Consider the following 22,810-nt stretch of genomic DNA (forward strand, 5'->3'; position numbering starts at 1 on the left):
CATATCAACAAAAGCACTAGAACAACACAGGAGAGCAGTCCAGAATGCATCTGCAGGTATTATATTTGAGGTGGACATGGTGCCTACCACCTCCCAAACGTCATTCCTGGCAAACAGTAAGAACAAGCAGCGGTTGATTGGTATACTCATGAAAAAATTAAGTCTAATGGTGTGAACTGTTAGCAGAGCACTGCAGATGCAGATCATCTCGTTGTAGCCACATCACTGACTGCAGCAGCTGGTGACCATGAACGACCAGTTGTAGTTGTTGGGAAGGATACTGATTTGCTGGTGATGCTCACTGCCCAGGCAACTAGAGATATGAACATTTTCATGATGTTTGAACGTGATCCATCAGTTTACAGCATACATGCTATTCAACAGGCCATCAGTCCCAACCTTAAAACCAATCTCTTGTTCCTACATGCTATAACAGGCTGTGATACTGTTTCAGCCTTATACGATGTAGGTAAGATGAAGGCAGTGTCCATTATTGAAAGCAGGAACGAATGGGGAATGTTGGATGTGTTTCATCAGCCTTCATCAAGTCATGAAGAGGTGGCAAGAGTTGGAGAACAATTTTTGCTAAAACTGTATGGGGCAGTTCAGTCCACCTCTCTGGATATGCTTCGGTATGTACTGTACATGAGGCAGGTTGGTAGAAAATCTGTGTACTCAAGTGGAGTCAACTTAGAGAGCCTGCCACCAACATCAGCTGCCACCAAATATCATTCATATCGGGCCTACTTAGCAGTGCAGCAGTGGTCCGGAAATGAGCTGGCACCTACTGAATGGGGATGGAAAGTACAAGATGGAAGGTTGCTTCCAGTTGCAACAGACCAACCTGTGCCACCTGATCGGGTGTTGCGAGTGATCTCATGTGGGTGCATAATAGGATGTGGAAAAAATGCAGTTGTTACAGAGCTGGGCTATTTTACACTGAGATGTGTTCCTCGTGTATTGGGAGGACATGTAACAACAGCCAATCCATAGATTCAGATGAGGGTTGAAACTAGAATTGTGTTGTAAATATTATGACATAAATGTACTCACATTTGGTACCTGCCAGACTGGACCAATGGTTTCTTTGTTGTATTATTTGCTTCTTGATATATATGCTGTATGGATATGCCTTTCTATGTATTGTATGTTTCACAGTTTGTAGCGGTTAGCATCCTACTGAAATTGGATTTCGTTAATTTAATCTTGTGCCCTTTTTGTGAACCAGATTACTTATGGTAGTTCTGCAATTTGGCAGAATAATTTCTTGAGACAGCACATGTTTATTTTGAAAGTAATGCTTGGATTGAATTTCGAACGGTATATTTACACTCCTTGCCCACAAAAACATGGGGTTAGACCCCAAAATAATCTCTCTCTGATGAATAGTAACAAAGTTATTACATTTTTAGTGTCTTTCTGGTGTCTGGTCGACTCATCAGCGGTCATCTTGGATTGTGAATTTTCCACAGCCTGGATTTTAGGGGACTTTGTACCATGTTACTAGATAGATTTCCTGAAAAAATCAGCTTTCTACATTTTTTTCCCCGGTTCAACACTAATGCTCCTGGGCTATTAGAAATCTAGGCTATTTTGCATTTAGGAATACTAAGCTATTATTTTGCATTTAGGAATCAAGGTTATTATTTTGCATTTAGGAATACTAAATTATTATTTTCCATTTAGGAAAACTAGGCTATTTTTTTGCATTTAAGAATACTAAGCGATTATTTTGCATTTATAAAACTAGGTTATTATGTTGCATTTACGAATACTAAGTGATTATTTTGTATTTAAGAACACTAGGCTTATTTTGCAGTAACTTTTTTTCTTAAGCGAAGCAATTCTCTCTCTCTCTCTCTCTCTCTCTCTCTCTCTCTCTCTCTCTCTCTCTCTCTCTCTCTCTCTCTCTCTCTCTCAAGCAACAGTGGCTTTAAAAAGCAGAGACTGAGTGGGCAAAAGGGATGTTAGTGTCATGTTTTAGCGGTGCTTAAAGGTTTTATATTTGTTATTGATACTAAAACGAACTGAAATGAAAATGTGACTTCATGGGTCCATACGCATTAACAGTGGGGGGCTACATGCCAAATTTGGTTAGGCTAGGTAAAAAAAATAAAGTCAGGACGCCTTAATTTTGTTTTGAGAGTTTGCCCGCCTAATATTTAGGCGGTTCCGCCGACATCCGTCAAGGATACAGAGTCTATGTCATGACCCAATATGAGTTAGTGTAATTTTCAGTTCATAAAATTACCTACCACTCCCGTGTTTGCCAGCATTGCTATTGTGCATCTTATATTTGCAACCAGCTCTGCCACAAGGTTGCAATCATTTTTGTCATTCAGCTTTATGCTCGTGCTGACAGTACTTAACCTGTTTGAGTTTGGTCTTCGTGGCCGTCTCCTGTTATTATTCAGGAGTTTTTATCTCATCGTCTTTTACGGGTTAGAGTGGGGAGTACTCTTTCCGAGGTTTGTCCACTTGAGGATGGTGTACCACAGGGAAGTATTATCAGTGTTGCGCTATTTGGTGTGGCTATTAATGGAATCGTTGGTGTCCTGCCTGATGGAGTTCATAGCTCCTTATATGTAGACGATTTATCCATTTCGTTTTATGCGACAAGGATGTCGTTGATTGAACGAAAACTGCAATTGACTGTTAATAGTCTCCAATTGGGCAAATACGCGCGGCTTTCGATTTTCGTCCTCAAAGACAGTAGCCATGTATTTCTGTCGTCTTCGAGGCGTTCATCCGGACCCTGACTTATATCTTGGTAATAGGCGACTGTCCTGTGTAGAGACGACTCGTTACCTCGGTCTTTTATTTGATAGCCGCCTAACCTGGGTGCCTCATTTACGTTACGTTAAGGCGGCTTGTCAGAAAGCCCTGTCCCTCCTTCGTGTTTTAGCTTATACCTCTTGGGGTGCAGACAGGGACACGCTACTCCTCCTCCACAGAACACTCATCCTTTCCAAGTTGGAATATGGCTGGGAGGTATACTCCTTCGCCAAGGAGGCTCACCTATGCGTGTACAGTACATCACGCCGGGGTCCGCTTGGCTACTGGTGCATTTCGGTCTTCACCGATACCCAGCCTCCTCGTGGATGCTGGCGTCCTGCCTCTGGATTTGAGATGCCAGTCCTCTCTATTCCGTTGCTGGTTCCGCGTCCAACGCCTTCCAGAATCAGTTCCTTTTGTGTCAATTTTGCGGGATTCCCGTTCGCCTACATATGATGAGCGACCTAGTCTCCCTAAACCTTTTGGGTTTCGGGTAGCGTCTGCCATGACACCGTTGTCTTTCCCTCCCATTCCTATCTGCCCTTATCGAGTACCTAGGGTTGGATACTGGCAGTTGCCCGGTGTATCCTTGTGTTCTCCCACTATAGATAGTAAGAGGGATTTACCGCCATATGCGTCCCGAGCCTTATTTTTAGAGTATTTCACTGAACACTCGGACTCCATCCCTGTCTTTACTGATGGCTCTAAATTGGATGCTGGAGTTGGCTTTGGTGTTGTGTTCCCCTCCTTCTGTCGGGGAGGTAGTCTTTCTTCTGTTGCTTCTGTATTTACTGCAGAGCTGTCTGCAATAGTCCTCTCTTTACAGATTATTTTTACCCTTCCTGTGGACTCTTTTATGATTTTTAGTGATTCTCGTAGCGCTCTTTCTGCGCTGGGCTCCTTTACTCCCTCTGTTAATCCCCTAGTTTTATCTGCTCTCGAGTGGTTGTATTTGCTCAGCAACAGGGGATATCGCGTTGGGTTTTGTTGGGTTCCAGGACACGTTGGCGTACACGGGAACGAACGAGCTGATGGAGTTGCAAGGGAGGCAGCAGCTAGAGCTGCCCCTTCTAGTGCTGTCCCATGTACAGATATGTTTCCAGAGATTCGCAAGGCAATTCTTGCCAGTTGGCAGGAGAGGTGGAATGCTCGGGGTGCGACTTCCAAAATGGGAGAGATTACCAGGACTGTGTCTCGTCCTTGGTCATACGAAAGTGTCCGTGACCGTCGCTCGCAGACAGCCTTGACCCGTCTTCGGACGGGTCATACGCGTCTAACACATGGTTACCTCATGTCCCGGGGAGTGCAGCCTTATTGTGATGACTGCTTGGTTCCCCTGACCGTGCGGCACTTGCTGGTCGAGTGCCCCAGTTTGGGGGACCTGAAAGTGCGATACCTGTCGCAGTGTCGGGGAGAAGACGGATCATTCCGTCTCTCGCTGATGCTGGGAGGGAGATGCCTTTCCCCGGGACATGAGGTACTTCTCTGTATGGAGAAGGCTGGCCTTCTCCATGAGTTATGACCGTTTTCTGTGTGATTTGTTTCGTCTCGTTTTGTTTGGCTTTGCTCTTAGTTTACTTTTTTAGGTTACTTTTTTAGCCCTTTTAGTTTAGTTTTTTTTTTTTTTTTTTTTAGTTTTTAACACATTGAATGCGGCGCCATATGACCCTGGCTGTTGCGGCGCCTAATTTAAATCAATCAATCAATCAATCAATCGTGCTGACAGCTCCTCTGATCTTACTGCATTGCTGCAGTGTTATGCTCAGTGAGCTACAAAGGTATGTGAAATTTTCCAAGATATCAATGTTCTTTACACATGCATAAACACACATAACTTTTTCATCCAGTGAGCTTCCAAACATTTGTATCTTAGTAGTGGCAAAGGTGACCTGCATTTCCAAAGGCTTTGCCTTCTCGTGTAGGGCCTGTAGACCCATTACCAGAGCCTCCAGCAACTTGATGAAGTTTACTGCATCATCGCCAAAGAGATCAGTGACCTTGGCATTGCCAACAGATGCTCCACAATGACTTTGCTCAACAAATCTGCCTAATACTCAGTCCATATAAGCGTTGAAAGCAACAGGGGAAAGACACACCCCAGGCTCGCTTGTGTTTTCAGGAAAGAAAAGTTGGATACGCCCTTCCCCAGCACACATTTCACAGCACTCTCTGACTCAGAGTAAAGACCAGTTAATAGAGCAATGATCCTTGAAGGAATCCCACAACGTTGCCGGAGAGTGCTTCGCGGTGCACTGAACCAAATGCCTTCTTGAGATCGACTTAGGCTGCAAGCGTCCCTTGTCGAACCTCACGTTGACAGTCCACCAGTTCACGACGGTCAGTTATTGACTTACAAGGCGTAAACCCAGATTGCTCAAGCCTCGTCAACTTCACCAATGCTTGACACTGACCAGTGAAATACCACTGTAGTTGTTGCAATCAGGAGGTACTATTGTACCAGATTACAATATTGTAGTTCAAGACCTCATGCAACTCGCGGATCATGCATGGGCTCACCTCCAGATTTAATGAGTTCCATACTGATGTTACAAACACCAGTTACCTTTCCAGACCAAATCTTGCCACAGCCCTCTGATTTTCTTCAGAGAGGCTTTTGCCAATGGGTGGATCAAGAGTTACTACTACTACTGTTGTTACTATTTTTTTTTTTTATACGTTGTTGCCTATTGCGCCGGTAGGCATCTTCCCGATGGGGCCTGATGGTCGGCCCAAGGCTTCTTCCAGCTGGGGCCTGATGGTCGGCCCAGCCCGTTCTGGCACAGGCGAGTGTTTATAGTGGCGCCATCTTGCGTTGGTTAGGGGCTGCTCAATTTGAGCATCTGCCGTGAACAACTGCTCAAAGTACTCACTCCAAGGCGCTCTCTACTCATCCATGTCACAAAAGAACACAAAGTAAGAACAAACAACAGCAGACCTGCTGGTCCTTACGAGGTTGTTTGTGACAAGCTACACTAACTATCTAACCAAAGGTGGAAGATGAAGGACAGCAAAGGCGATGACATTTTTTCATTGACGAAGCAACCAGTTATCTTCGGATATCGCTTGCTTGAGAGAGAGACCGAGAGCAGAAGTTCTTCAGGGCTCAGTAGGCAGGTCAGAGGTCATTTGCACTGAAATGGCCCTCGACGTTCTCAACAAGACTGCTGCCAAACCTCTCCTTGTCTCTTCTCAGATTTACAGAGATTTACATAGATACCCATACCACATACCCTATCGTCCAGACGATAGTCTGTTTCATTTCATCTGTTAATCAACAGAGCGGGATTTTCCATGGACGTGGTACCTGCGCATTTCTAGTTCGGGAATACGTGAAAATCAACTGTTGTGATAGATATTCAAGCTATTTTTTTCAATAACATATTTGAATGTTTATGTATACAAAAAACACCAGTAATATGCATCGATAAATATAGTGTAACATACAAACCCCCATACATTCCCCAGGGAGGACTCCCCTTCTGGATGCCGACTTAAGTGGTGTCCTGATAACTCCTCGAACCTCCTTTTCAGTTTCTGCAAGATTCGTGGTCTTAGTTCTAACTTCCATTCTGTGGAACACAATCTCTCATCCTCTAAACCTCACCTTCTCTTCCTCACCGAAACACAGGTTAAACAGCTTAATTCACGACTCGCAGCATGGGTTCACAAAAGGTAGGTCATGCCTCACCAATCTCTTGTCCTTCTACAATAAAGTATTTGAGGCGGTTGACAGAGATGAAAATTATGATGTAATCTATCTTGATTTTAGTAAAGCGTTTGACAAAGTTCCTCACCAACGACTGTTGCTTAAATTACAGGCTCACGGAGTAGAGGGTAAAGTTTTGAACTGGGTCAAGGCGTGGCTTAGCAATAGGAAGCAAAGAGTGCAAATCAATGGTAAAAGATCTGACTGGGGATGTGTTACGAGTGGGGTCCCACAAGGTCCACTTTTGTTTATTATTTATATCAATGACTTAGACACAGGAATTAGTAGTGATGTTAGTAAATTTGCAGATGATACCAAGATCGGTAGAGTAATTGAGTCGGATCAGGACGCTAGTATTCTCCAAGGTGAACTCAACAGATTATATGACTGGGCGGATAAATGGCAGATGGAGTTCAATGTAGGGAAGTGCAGTATTCTGAGTGTAGGTAGGAACAACCCCTCACATAACTATTGCTTAAATGACACTCTCATAAGTAGGTCTGGGTGCGAGAGGGATTTAGGGGTCTTAGTGAGCTCTGATCTCCGTCCAAGGGCACAATGCATTCAAGCTAGAAATCGAGCTAATAGGGTACTGGGATTTATTTCAAGGAGCGTAAGCAACAGAAGCCCTGAAGTCTTTCTCAAACTATATTTAGCATTAGTTAGACCTCATCTTGACTATGCGGTTCAGTTCTGGTCACCCTACTATAGAATGGATATCAAAATGTTAGAATCGGTGCAGAGGAGGATGACTAAGATGATTCAGGGGTTGAGAAACTTGCCATACGAGGAAAGACTCAAACAGTTAAACTTGCATTCTCTAGCAAGGCGAAGGGTGCGTGGAGACATGATCGAGGTTTATAAATGGATGAAGGGCTTTAATAAGGGAGACATTCATAAGGTTTTGTTGGTAAGAGAACCGGGTAGGACACGAAGTAACGGGTTTAAACTGGATAAATTCAGATTCAACAGGGACATAGGCAAAAATTGGTTTACTAACAGGGTGGTGTATGAGTGGAATAGGCTTAGCAGTCATGTGGTGAGTGCCAATACAATTGTCAAATTCAAAAATAGACTAGATAAATTCATGGACAGCGATATTAGGTGGGGTTAGATACACGGGAGCTTAGGGTCAAAGGAGCTGCCTCGTACAGGCCTACCGGCCTCTTGCAGACTCCTGCGTTCTTATGTTCTTATGTTCTTATGAGGCTACTGACACCAATCTCTACTCTGTTCCCTCCTACTATCGCTATCCTAAATTTCAATGCAAAGCTGGATGTTGCGCCTACGTGCGTATCGACATTACTTGCTCTCGTGACCTTGACTCTTCTGAATTTTCCACCATCTGGCTAAGACTTCATTGTCATTCTATTACTAAATACATATGTGCTGTTTATCTCTCACCTAACTCTACTAACTTTGTAAAATTCTTTGACTACTTGAACTCTAAAGTGGAGCACATTTTGGCTTACTGTCCCATCGCTGAAATCTCCAGTTTGGAAGATTTCAATGTTCACCACCAGCTTTGGCTTTCATCCTCTTTCACTGAGCAGCCTGGTGAACAAGCCTACAACTTTGCTCTCCTCAACAATCTAGAGCAGCTGGTTCAGCACCCTACATGTATTGCCGACCGTCTTGGAGACAGGGCCAACATTCTAGACCTCTTCCTTACCTCTAATCCTTCTGCTTATTCTGTCAAACTGTTTTCTCTGTTGGGCTCCTCCGATCACAACCTTATTTATGTATCCTGTCCTATCGCTCCTGTACATCCTTTGGACCCACCGAAGAGGCGATGCTTCTGGCAATTTGCTTCAGCTCGGTGGGACGACCAGAAGATGTACATTTCCGATTTCCCGTGGAATGATTACTGTTTCCAGGAGTGTGTGCCCAGCGCATCACAGAGGTGATTGTTTCTGGAATGGAGACCTACATTCCACGTACTTTCTCTACTCTTCATGCTAAAAACCCTTGGTTTAATCACGATTGTTCTCGGTCTATTAAAGACAGAGAGGCAGCTCACAAAAGGTACCAGAGCCTTCGCACTCCTGCTAACCATGATCTTTACATCTCTGTCCGGAATCGTGCCAAATCTATTCTTCGACTTTCCAAAACCTCTTTCATCAATAGAAAATGTCAAAACCTTGCTTTTTCCAATTCTTTCCGTGACTTCTCCTCCAATTTCACTTCTTCCTCTTTCCCTCGTTTCCTTAACCCTGACGGCAGCACTGCCGTCTAATCTATCTCTGAGGCTGAACTCTTCGCTCAACCTTTCTGTAATAGCTCCACCTTTCCTTCGCACAGCCTGTGCCTAAGAAGGGTGACCATTCCAATCCCTCAAACTACCGCTATATAGCATTACTTCCCTGTCTATCTAAAGCTTTTGAATCAATCCTTAACCGGAAGATTCAAAAACACCTTTCTACTTCTAACCTTCTATCTGATCGCCAGTATGGGTTCCGCAAGGGGCGTTCTACTGGCGATCTTCTTGCTCTCTTAACTGATGTTTGGTCATCCTCTCTTAGCCGTTTCGGTGAAACTTTCTCTGTTGCGCTAGACATATCGAAAACCTTCGATAGAGTCTGGCACAAGTCTTTGCTTTCTAAACTGCCCTCTTTCGGATTCTATTCCCCTCTCTGTTCCTTTATCTCCAGCTTCCTTTCCGCCCGTTCTATCTCTGCTGTGGTAGACGGTCACTGTTCTTCCCCTAAACTTATCAACAGTGGTGTTCCACAGGCCTCTGTCCTATCGCCCGCTCTCTTCCTGTTATTCATCAATGATCTTCTTTCCATAACCAACTGTACAGTCCACTCATACGCCGACGACTCCACTCTTCATTATTCAACTTCTTTCAATAGAAGGCCATACCAACAGGAAGTACATGACTCCAGACTGAAGGCTGCAGAACGCTTAACCTCAGACCTTGCTATCATTTCCGATTGGGGTAGAAGGAACCTTGTGTTTTTCAATGCCTCAGAAAAACAATTTATCCACCTATCTACTCGGCACAATCTTCCAAATTCTTCAATAACACTCAGCTGTCACCTTCTTCAACACTAAATATCCTCGGTCTATCCTTAGCTCAAAATCTCAACTGGAAACTTCACATCTCATCTCTCACTAAAGCAGTTTTCTATTGGTTGGGCTTTCTGTAACGTCTCCGCCAGTTTTTCTTCCTTCTGTACAGGGGCCTTGTCCGCCCTCGTATGGAGTATGCATCTCACTTATGGGGGGGGGGGGGGGGGCTCCACACACACAGCTCTTCTGGACAGAGTGGAGTCTAAGGCTCTTCGTCACGTCAGCTCTCCTCCTCCTACTGATAGTCTTCTTCCTCTTAAAATCCGTCGCGATGCTGCCTCCTTTTCTATCTTCTATCGATATTTTCACGCTGACTGCTCTTCCGAACTTGATAACTGCATGCCTCCCCACCTCCCGCTGCACACGACTTTCTTCTCATGCTCATCCCAATACTATCCAAATCCCTTTTGCAAGAGTTAACCAGCATCTTCACTCTTTCATCCCTCACGCTGGTAAACTCCAGAACACTCTTCCTTCATCTGTATTTCCTTCTGGCTACGACTTGAACTCTTTCAAGAGGAGGGTTTCAGGGCACATCTCCTCCCGAAATTGACCTCTCTTTTTGGCCACTCCCCTGTACTCTATTCAGGAGCAGTAAATAGTGGGATTTTTGTCTTTAATATTTTTTGTATATGCCCTTGAACTGTTTCCTTTGCCGTAAAAAAAAAAAAAAAAAAAAAAAAAAAAAAAAAGGATGACAAGCTTGTATCGAACAACATAGTCACATCATTCTCGAACGATCTATATGTTATTTCAAGTTCATATAGTTATCTCATTTCAGGTAGATTAGAAGACAGCTGGCTCTGCAAGTGGAAATAAAGGATAATTTAATAATGCACTGCATGTAAATAACGTTTGATATTCAAAGTAACATGAAACTTCCGCAAGTAACATATCCAAAGCCTTCGATAGAGTCTGGCATAAATCTTTGCTTTCTAAACTGCCCTCTTACGGTTTCTATCCTTGTCTCTGTTCCTTTATATCCTGTTTCCTTTCTGGCCGTTCTATCTCCGCTGTGGTAGACGGTCACTGTTCTTCCCCTAAACTTGTCAACAGTAGTGTTCCACAGGGCTCTGTCCTATCACCCACTTTCCTTCTGTTATTTAGCATTGATCTTCTTTCTTTAACAAACAGTCCTATCCATTCATACGCTGATGACTCCACTCTACACTATTCAACTTCTTTCAACGGAAGACTTTCTCAACAGGAATTACAAGACTCCAGACTGGAGGCTGCAGAACGTTTAACCTCAGACCTTGCTATCATTTCCGATTGGGGTAAAAAGAACCTTGTGTCCTTCAATTCCTCAAAAAAAATCTCCAAAAAAATATCCACTTATCTACTCGACACAATCTTCAAAATATCTATGCCCTATTCTTTAATAACACTCAGCTGTCACCTTCTTCAACACTAAGTATCATCGGTCTATCCTTAGCTCAAAATCTCAACTGGAAACTTCACATCTCATCTCTCATTAAATCAGTTTTCTCGAGGTTGGGCTTTCTGTATCGTCTCTGCCAATTCTTCTTTCCCGCACATATGCTTTCCATTTATAGGGACCCTGTCCGCCCTCGTGTGGAGTATGCATTTCACGTGTGTGGGGGCTCCACTCAAGCAGCTCTCCTGGACAGAGTGGAGTCTGTTATAGTAGGATATCAATGTATTATTATTATTTAATATCACCACGAATTAGGCATACAATTGTCAATGGAAAAACCCCACGACAGATAGATCACGCCACCTAATAGGAATGTCGTCCGTCAGTGTTTACCGTCTCAGTTTTGTATACTTAGCACTCCGATGGTGCGTGGAGGTCACCTTGACATACGTGACCAATTGTAACCATTATTTTCCAACCTGTAACTCGCCACTCCTTCACGAGAGTCCGACTGACACACAACGACAGTCGCTCTCGCTCCGTCGCTTCTTGTACATAAAGGCTACGAATATAATTCGCCTTAAGGAAGCTGAAGTCTTAATCAACACCCTTTAAACGCCCCCCGACAAGCCCGTTACATTTGGTTGGCAGCGGTCACCCCGCGCCTGTGCCTTCGCTACCTCGTTCTCCTCCAAGCCACGAGAACTCACCAACAAACTCCGGGGACAGGCGTACAAGGGAAGAAGGAGTCAACGCACCTGCCGTCCGCGGCAACGCACCAGCCGTCCGCGGCAACGCACCTGCCGTCCGCGGCAACGCACCAGCCGTCCGCGGCATCTCACAAGGCGCCCACCTACGTGCAACTCACAAGGCGCCAGCTACAAGCATCTCCCAAGTCGCCACCTACGTGCAACTCACATGGCGCCAGCTACAAGCATCTCACAAGTCGCCACCTACGTGCAACTCACACGGCGCCAGCTACAAGCATCTCACAAGTCGCCACCTACGTGCAACTCACAAGGCGCCATCTACAAGCCTCGAGCACACCAGCTATAAGCAACTCTACAGGCGTCCAGCCTACAAGCCTCGAGCACACCAGCTACAAGCCTACAGGCTCTACAGCCTACAAGCCTCGAGCACACCAGCTTCCAGCAACTCTACAGGCGTCAAGCCTACAAGCCCCGAGCACACCCACAGGCCTACGCAGCCGATAGCGAGGGCCACAATCTACAAGCCGCTCCCCCGCTTCAAGCCAGCACTGCTACGTACCCTGCAAGCCACTCCACGATACGGCAGAGGTATTCACACCTGCAACGAGGAGGCACGCCCGCTGACCTTGGGACACCCGCATGCCCCTCGCTCCACAGCTGGCGGCACCACCGCCGCTGGGAGCATCGGCCCAAACCTCTTCCGGCAAACAGTCAGCAAGGGTACCCGCGGACATCTCCCGGTGACTGCAAGCTGTTCCCACTACCGTTTCTTGCAAGGCGTCTTCTCAAGAGGTTACACACCCAAGTCGTCTTGTCTGCCACCGCCGCCCATCTCTTCCTATAACAAGGACGACGTGGCCATCATACGTCTGGCGGCTGTGTACCAGCTCCCAGCCGCGCACCGCGGCCGCTCATTTTGCTGGGTCAGCAGTTTTTCAACCTCCATTGCGAGTCCTCCGATGTCAGCCCATCCCTCACCTCTCACCGCCGCTGTGGCCGCGGCCGAGGTTTCCTGACGCGCCTACAACGACTGCACGTCACCCAGGGCATCACAGGCCGTCGCCCTCTCCACTACATCAGCTGATTAATCTTGGTATTTGTGGATATTCCATTCTTGTCCAAATTTGCCGACTCGGCTCATTTTCATTATTATCTGTGCAGAGGCACGATTTTTTATTTCTGTGTTCTTAACGCTGTTGCTCAGTCATAATTGTGGGAGTTACGTCCATTCGCATACGATATTGATTCTTTCTTATTGTTTGCTAGCGAGTCTATTGAGTATAATGTGATTTCCCTGATCAAAGTTAATCTTCATCAGTGTGCCCTGCCTCCGTTTTCTTTTCACCGCTCGAGAGAAAACGTGAGCATCAATGGTATACTCACTTAACATACCACTTGTTTATATAGTTATTCTTTCTATATATACCCATATCATTAGGGCATTCCATTATAACCTTAACTTCTATTACGTCTAAACAGGCACCTTGCTAGCCATTCTTTCTTGCCTTTTTAGGGTTTTCAATGCAAACTATTCATTCCTACACGTTCCGTTTATTGGTTCATATTTACAGCTCTCAACATTTGCTCCTCTTTTGTGAATGGTTTACACCATAGTATGAACAAAGACACTCTCGCTAAACTCGGCGACACCTTTAAACAGTTGGCTCGTCCTTCAAGTGAGGAGAAATTGGAGCAAGGTGCAAACACCGGTGATTTAAATGTGGTGAATTTGCGATCGGGGGCTACGTACTCTTCCCTCCCAAGGGATAGCGCCCCTTCACCTTCAGAATCGTCTGAATACTTAACCCCCACTCGGCCGAACACAATGCCTGTCGATCCACCTCCCCCTCCTCCTCCTGGGGCCCCACACCACTTCCCCCCGCCCCCGATTCGGGTCATTCCAACTCACGCCAGTATTCGACAATTCTCGGGAGGCGAGACCGATTTTTCGGCGCGACAGTTTTTTCAAAGGCTCCTTCTAGTACCAACTCTCTGACTCTTTTTCAACTACTGGAGGATAGGATTCTGTTCTTACGGGGAAAAGTTGATGAGGTAAACATGGATTATAGTTTTCACTCAGTTCACTCCCGGGTAAAGAGGGGGTTGCTCAACATCGTGGGGTCCGCCTCAAGGTTCCTTTTCGGTACGGCTACCGACGAGGACGTTCGCGATTTGCGGGACCACTACGCTCATGTCCTTTCCTTTGCTGCTCGAAATCGCAGGGTGATCAACGCCAATTGTAGAAAACTTGCGCAATTGCATACTAACATTGAGGAACTGCTAGAGCAGACAAATAAGATGGTAGAGGTTATCACCATAGTTGTCAAACAGATCGACCAGGTGAATCAGTTTCTCCTCCTAGATCAGGCCTTGCATGTATTGGAAAACGTCATTAACTCCGTCGCAACGGCTAATCAGCAGGTTATTAGCAACATGGTTGATGCAGCGCACGGTAGAGTCACACCTGCCTTGTTCCCTCTACACGATTTGAGAACGACTGTCCAGATCGGGTATCAAAATTATAGCCTGACGCCTTTATTCACCCCGGACATGAGTCAATATTTTTACCCCTTGATTGAGTCCAGCCTCACCCCTGATGCCATAATCATTCATGTTCCCTTTCAGACGGCGGACGTGTTTGAGGCACACGAAATTGTCCCGTTCCCTTTTTCGGCAAAGGACAGTGTGTTGGCCCTGGACACGTCCCGTCTCTTGTTCTAATCGCGAAGGATTTCGCTCTGTATTCAACGGTAGCTACTCACTCTTGCAGTATTGCAAGGAGACGGTCTTCGGGCGATTCTATTGCTCTGCGTCTCTCTTTGCCTTCCTTCCAGTTCGGGAGGGGTCTGCGAGATCGCCCTCACCCGCGTGAACGCGTCTGACGCTCTTTCCTGTGCCCTTACAAGCAGCTAACACCAACGCCTGTTTTGCATAAGAACTTTCAGTGTCTGCTTTATTTTTATTTCCTCAGTCCTTCTATGTATCGGTCATCTGCCCGGAGGTACCACTTATCAACGGGTTACTGGTCACTATGCCATAGCGGAAGCATGCTATATCCGCTCCACTAACATAACAACGTACCCGTCCCGGATTCGTCTGGTTTTCACGGCCAATATTTCCCATCGAGTGTTTCCTCTACGGTCTCTCGATGACATTCATTTCTCCAGCATCTCGTATGTGACTAATTCCCTTAATTCATTGTCTTTCGCGAACAAAACAGAGTTTGCGGAAACCCTGGAGGAAACGCTGCCTGATTATTTGCATCTCCCCTACCTGTACCCTGGATTTTTTGTACCAATGTTTCTGATGTTCGTCAGTCTCGTCGTCATGTGCTGCCTTATTAGGAGAAACTCTGTCCTGCACGATTATTTGGTTGTGCAGACGCGGCGACTGGATGCCGGGAGGCCACTGGCAAGGTAGTTTTCCTTTTCTCAGACAAGTCAGGGGACAGAAACCTGGCTGCTCCTATACTTAACATTGTACTGTGTTTCACTACTGTATTTTTTTTTTAGGAGCTAGATCGACGTTTCATTGTCTGTAACTATGCCAGTTGATAGTTTCTTATACATGTGTCCTTATATTTATCTTTTGAGAGGTTTCTTATGTTTCATGTCACACACGTTGTGGTTTCCCTCTCCCTATTTATATTATAATTCCATCTGTTCTTCCATAGCCAGTGTTTTAATATAATTGTATCATAGGCAGTCTGCTTGAAAATCTCCCTATGTATGTTCATGGTACCTAGACTGCTATTTCGATTTTTATATATCGCGGTCGCGATCACTGGTAGGTGACCGAGCAGTGTTATAGTAGGATATCAATGTATTATTATTATTTAATATCACCACGAATTAGGCATACAATTGTCAATGGAAAAACCCCACGACAGATAGATCACGCCACCTTATAGGAATGTCGTCCGTCAGTGTTTACCGTCTCAGTTTTGTATACTTAGCACTCCGATGGTGCGTGGAGGTCACCTTGACATACGTGACCAATTGTAACCATTATTTTCCAACCTGTAACTCGCCACTCCTTCACGAGAGTCCGACTGACACACAACGACAGTCGCTCTCGCTCCGTCGCTTCTTGTACATAAAGGCTACGAATATAATTCGCCTTAAGGAAGGTGAAGTCTTAATCAACACCCTTTAAACGCCCCCCGACAAGCCCGTTACAAGTCTAAGGCTCTTCGTCTCATGAGCTCTCCTCCTCTTACTGATAGTCTTCTACCTCTTAAATTATGCCGCCATGTTGCCTCTCTTTCTATCTTTTATCGATATTTTCATGTTGACTGCTCATCTGAAATTGCTAACTGCATGACTTCCCCCTCCTCCCGCGGCCCCGCTGCACTCGACTGTCCACTCTTGCTCATCCCTATACTGTCCAAACCCCTTATGCAAGAGTTAACCAACATCTTCACTTTTTATCCCTGACACTGGTAAACTCTGGAACAGCCTTCCTTCTACTTTATTTCCTCCTGCCAATGACTTGACCTCTTTCAAGAAGAGTGTATCAGAACACCTTTCCACCCGAAATTGATCTCCTTTTTGGCTACTCTATACTATTTTATTTTGTGGGAGCGGCAATTAGCGGCCTTTTTTTCTACACTCTTTTTGTTGATCTTGCGCCGACTCTTTTGGTTGTAAAACGATATTGTTGAATGTGATGCTAGGCTATTTCGAGTATCATGCATGTTATTTACATGCAACACATCAAATTTCATTATGCAAAGACACTTGCGAACCATATATCACTTTATATACCTGAATGAGATGAAATATGGGTATCTGAAAGGCTATAAGTCGTTCGAGTATGATCAGACTATACTGTTTGATGTACAAGAAGCTCTTTCGTGTGCTTCTATGGTATATTATCGATGCAAATCGGCTTGTTTGCGGTGCAAGTAATAGGGCTTGAGGGTTTTATTTATGCACAAGAATTCAAATATATCAATGAAAATATAATGTTGATCTTCACGCAATTTCAAACTAACAATGCGCATCTGAAACATCTACGTTCACGAGTGGACAGATGGAATGAAACGGACTATAGTGGTCTGTCCTTCAATCTAAGTGACATTTTATTACTCCGATAGCACCCAAACTTTGAAATTCTAATTTAGTAAATATTAAGTTTAAGGAAGTGTTGGTCAACCTTGTTTTTAATGAGTCAGTAATATTGCACTGGACCACTGAAGGTAGGAGCTTACTCCATTTTCGCACTGCAACGTTGGTGGAAAAAAAAAAAAAATGATGCATTATTTTTCGTTCACAAAGTGCCATCGATTACAAACAGTTTTGATTTGTTCACATTCTTTAAAACATTCTATCAGTTTTCCTTGGAGGCGACGTTTCTCAAGAGAGAACATGCTAAGGGTTGAGAGCCTTTCATCGTAAGGTTTATTGAGCAAGGAAGGGATCATTTTTGTTGCCCGACGTTGAACACCTTCTAATTTAGCAATGCCCTTTGCATAGTGGGGGGAAAAAGTGCGGTCTGACCAAACTATTGTAAAGCGGAAGTATTCCATCTTTATTATTTAATAAAATGATTATTTTAATGAAGCCCAGCAAGCTGGTCGCGTTATGTGCTGCGTCAATGAATTGCTGTGAGAATTTGAGGTTTGACGCGATATTGACACCCAGGTCCTTGCTGCATTAGTTCTTTAAAATCATAGGAACATGAAGACGTAAGGAGTCGACAAGAGGCCGATAGACCTGTACAAGGAACCACCTGTGATTCTAACCCCACCTAACATCACTGTCCATGAATTTATATAATCTATTTTTTTTAATGTGACTATCGTATTGGAACTCACAAAATGACTGCCAAGTCTGTTCCACTCATCCACCACTCTGTTGGTTAACCAATCTTTGCCTATGCCTTTATTGAATCTAAATTTATCCAGTTTAAACCCATTACTACGTGTCCTACCAGGTTATCTTACCACCAAAACCTGATTAATATCCCCGTCTTAGAGCCCTTAATCCATTTATAAACTGCAATCAAGTCTCCTAGCATCTTTCACCTTTCTAGAGAACGCACATTTATGAATGTTTGAATATATCCTCATATGGTAAGTTTCTTTACCCGTGAATCGTCTTAGTCATCCTCCTCTGTACCGATTCTAACATTTTGATATCCATTCTATAGTAAGGTAACCAGAACTGAAGCGCATAATCAAGATGGTCATAATAATGTAAAATATAGCTAGAGGATGGCATCGGCGCTTCTGTTGTTTATAAATCCCTGTACCCTGTTTGCTCGATTTGTAGCTTGAATGTATCGTGCCCTTGGAGAAAGATCAGGGCTCACTAAGACCCATAAATCCCTCTCACACAAATACCTGCTTATGGAAATGTCATTTGAGCAAAAACAATACCAGAGCCTTCGAACTCCCACTAACCATGATCTGTACATTTCCGCCCGGAATCGTGCCTAATCTATTCTCCGACTTACCAAAAACTCCTTCATCCATAGAAAATGTCAACACATTGCTTTCTCTAATTCTTCCAGAGACTTCTGGCATCTAGCCAAAAATATCTCCTCCAATTCCACTTCTTCCTCTTTCCCTCCTCTCCTTAACCCTGACGGCAGCACTGCCGTCTCATCTATCTCTAAGGCTGAACTCTTCTCTCAAATTTTCTGTAACTCCACTCTGAACGATTCTGGGCATATTGCCCTCGTATGGAGTATGCATCTCACGTGTGGGGGGGCTCCACTCACACAGCTGTTCTGGACAGAGTGGAGGCTAAGGCTCTTCGTCTCATCAGCTCTCCTGCTCTTACTGATAGTCTTCTACCTCTCAAATTCCGCCGCAATGTTGCCTCCCCTTCTATCTTCTATCGATATTTTCACGCTGACTGCTTTTCTGAACTTGCTAACTGCATGCCTCCCCCCATCATGCGGTCCTGCCTGCACACGCCTTTCTACTCAAGCTCATCCCTTTACTGCCCAAATCCCTTACGCACGAGTTAACAAGCATCTTTACTCTTTCATCCCTCACACTGGTAATCTCTGGAACGATCTTACTTCATCTGTATTTCCTCCTGCCTACGACTTGAACTCATTCAAGAGGAAGGTATCAGGACACATCTTTGGATTATTTACAGGGGCAGCGAGTAGCGAGCTTTTTTTATAATTGATTCCTCTTTTTGTGTGCCCTTGTGCTGTCTCCTTTGCTGTAAAAAAAAAAAGAGGTGTTGTTCCTACCTACGCTCAGAATTCTGCACCTACAGACACTGAACTCCATCTGCCATTGCCCTCCCAATCGTACCATCTGTTTAGTTCATCCTGGAATACAATAGTGTCCTGATCTGATTCATTTACTAAACCAATCTTGAAATCATCAGCAAACTTACTGACATCACTACTAAGTCCTGTATTTAAATCACTGATATAAATGATAAACAACAGTGGCCCCAATACCAAACCTTGTGGGACCCCACTCGCAACAGCCCCAGTCACATCTTTTACCATTGATTTGCACTCTTTACTTCCAATTTCTAAGCCACGCCCTGACCCAGTTCAATGCGTTCCCGTCTACTCCCTGAGCCTGTAATTCAAGCAACAGTCGGTGGTGAGGAACTTTGTCAAAAACGTTACTAAAATCAAGATATATTACATGACAGGTTTCATCTCTATCTATCGACTCAATTCCTATATTTTAGAAGGACAAGAGATTGGTAAGGTATGACGTACCTTTCGTGAACCCATGCTGCGAGTCATGAATAAGTTATGTTTCTCTAGATGATCTCGAATGCTTCTGGCTTCGGGCAGTCACCTTCCCCGTAGAGCTCAGTAATACTGTAGTTCTACAGACAGTAGCATGTTGTCACTCATTTGGAATTTTCTCCTTCCCTCCCTCACTCACTGACTCATTCTATCACTCCCTCACTAACTCATGCCCTAGAACCCTAACGTGGGGTGATTTTCACCCGGCGCTTATCGCGGTAACGTGATTCCTCCCCTACGTGACTCACCAGCCCGTTCTGCTCCTCAGTACCTTCAGTGCTTTGTGTGACATACTGGAGGGTGGGTATGCGCTCTCGCTCAGGGCTTGGAATTTTCCACCACAAGCGAAAATTTGTGATTTCGGGAGAAAATCACCCGACGTTATGGTGTCTTCCATACAGCTCCCAGTGGCAGTAGAGGGGTGTACCTGACTGAGGCTAAGGTTTAATGACCTAAGAAGCAGCGCACACAAGAAGAAGTCTCTGTTTTCAATACTTTTTTTTTGACAATTTTTTTTTCAAAATTCACAGTAAAATTTACTCTTTTAGTTTACTTAACAATAAAATCACTTATAATATTAAAATATGATACAAAATAAATTTATCAAACACCATTCAAAAGCTAAAGAGCTATTTTTCTTCTGTATACTTTGTAATAAAAATTAATTGAAAAACAATATGTTTTTTTGATTTTCCAAAAAAGGGTGAAAATCTCCCGGGGTTAGGGTTAATGTGACTCAAGATGGACGTTAGGCTTCTAGGGTATTAAAACGCTTGGATACTACAGCATGGTCTGTAAATACATAACTCTAAAATTTTTAAGAACCCAAACAACCGCCAGGCTTTCCTCATGTGTCACTGAAAAGTCTGACTCAGCTTGGTTCGAAGTACGACTCGCATAGGCAATAGCACGATGTTTACCGCGAGCTGCATCAAAACAGCACCAAGTCCTAGGGCTGAAGCAGCTGTATAAATATTTAAAGGGACGTTGTAGTCCGAGAATGCAAGAACTGGAGCATTGTTTAACGCTGACTTCAATTCTGTAAAACATTACTTTAGAGGCAAAGCAATTTTGGCAAAACCGTGTATGAAAGCCTGAAAGGACTATAATAGCCTAGCTAACCCAGAAGAGATCGAACTTTTTAAAAGGTTTCGGGTTGCGGAAAATTATTTACAGCAGAAAATTATTGGCCATCGTGTGGATTCCATCTCCATCTACAGTGTGTCCTAAAAATATGATTTTTGCCTTTAAGAATTCACATTTAGTTAGCTTGGACGTTAGGACAGCTTCTCTTTCAATGTAGGGAAGTGCAGTATTCTGAGTGTAGGTAGGAACAACCCCTCACATAACTATTGCTTAAATGACACTCTCATAAGTAGGTCTGGGTGCGAGAGGGATTTAGGGGTCTTAGTGAGCTCGGATCTCCGTCCAAGGGCACAATGCATTCAAGCTAGAAATCGAGCTAATAGGGTACTGGTATTTATTTCAAGGAGCGTAAGCAACAGAAGCCCCGAAGTCTTCCTCAAATTATATTTAGCATTAGTTAGACCTCATCTTGACTATGCGGTTCAGTTCTGGTCACCCTACTATAGAATGGATATCAAAATGTTAGAATCGGTGCAAAGGAGGATGACTAAGATGATTCAGGGGTTGAGAAACTTGCCATACGAGGAAAGACTCAAACAGTTAAACTTGCATTCTCTAGAAAGGCGAAGGGTGCGTGGAGACATGATCGAGGTTTATAAATGGATGAAGGGCTTTAATAAGGGAGACATTCATAAGGTTTTGTTGGTAAGAGAACCGGGTAGGACACGGAGTAACGGGTTTAAACTGGATAAATTCAGATTCAACAGGGACATAGGCAAAAATTGGTTTACTAACAGGGTGGTGGATGAGTGGAATAGGCTTAGCAGTCATGTGGTGAGTGCCAATACAATTGTCACATTCAAAAATAGACTAGATAAATTCATGGACAGCGATATTAGGTGGGGTTAGATACACGGGAGCTTTAGGGTCAAAGGAGCTGCCTCGTACAGGCCTACCGGCCTCTTGCAGACTCCTGCGTTCTTATGTTCTTAAGTTCTTAGTTAAAGCAAAACAGCTTCTAACTAACTAAGTGACTGTCACCATCCTTGTTACAGATGATTAAATCATCTAAATATGCTTAGACTTCTTTGCCTATCATGTCCGAAAATAATGTGATAATAATCCTATGGAAGGTAATCGGTGGTCTTTAGGCCAAAAGGCATTCTCAGCCAATCAAAATGACCGTTTGGGGGTACTGAAGGCTGTTATTTCTCTGGATTCAGCTGTCATAAGCACCTGCCACTAGCCACTTAAAAGATCAAAACTACTTAACATTTTATTTCCTTGCCCAGGGACATTAACAAAACGTGCAAAGGGTACCTATCACCCTCAATTACCTCATTTACCTTCCTGAAATCGATGACAGGCCTGTAACTTCCGTCCTTTTCAGGGACTAGAAACAAAGGTTAGTTCCACGGTGATCCGGAACACCTTGTTCCAACATATATTTAATCTGTTCATCTACAATCTGCCTTTGACTGTGTGGCAGTCTATTTGCTGGAATATACATGTCTCTTTCTGTTAAGTAATCCTTCATCCATTCATTGACCTTTCTGCCCATTCCATTGTGTGTGTGTGTGTGTGTGTGTGTGTGTGTGTGTGTGTGTGTGTGTGTGTGTGTGTGTGTGTGGAAGAGCTGTGTGAGTAGAGCCCCCCCACACGTGAGATGCATACTCCATACGAGGGCGGACAAGGCCCCTGTATATGGATAGCAACTGTGCGGGGGAGAATAACTGACGGAGACAATACAGAACGCCCAACCTCGAGGAAGCTGATTTAGTAAGAGAGGAGATGTGAAGTTTACAGTTAAGATTTAGACCGAGGATATTTAGTGTTGAACAGGGTGACAGCTGGGTGAATGTCGAAGAATAGGGGATAGGTGTTTGGAAGTATGTCGAAATAATAGGTGGAGAAATTGAGTTTTTTGAGGCATTGAAGGACACACGGTTCCTTCTATCCCAGTCGGAAATGATAGCAAGATCTGACTTTAAGCGTTCTGCAGCCTCCAGCCTGGAGTCATGTAATTCCTGTTGAGAGGGCCTTCTGCTGAAAGAAGTTGAATAATGCAGAGTGGAGTCTTCAGGGTATGAGTGGACAGGACAGTTTGTTATAGAAAGAAGATCATTGATAAATAATAGGAAGAGAGTGGGTGATAGGACAGAGCCATGTGGAACACCAATGTTGATAAGTTAGGAGAAGAACAATGACCGTCTACCACAGCAGAGATAGAACGGCCGGAGAGGAAACTGGAGATAAAGGTACAGAGAGAGGGATAGAATCCGAAAGAGGGCAGTTTAGAAAGTAAAAACTTGTGCCAGACTCTATCGAAGGCTTTCGATATGTCTA

This window comes from Eriocheir sinensis, chromosome 23, assembly GCF_024679095.1.
Source record: "Eriocheir sinensis breed Jianghai 21 chromosome 23, ASM2467909v1, whole genome shotgun sequence".
Lineage (NCBI taxonomy): Eukaryota > Metazoa > Arthropoda > Malacostraca > Decapoda > Varunidae > Eriocheir > Eriocheir sinensis.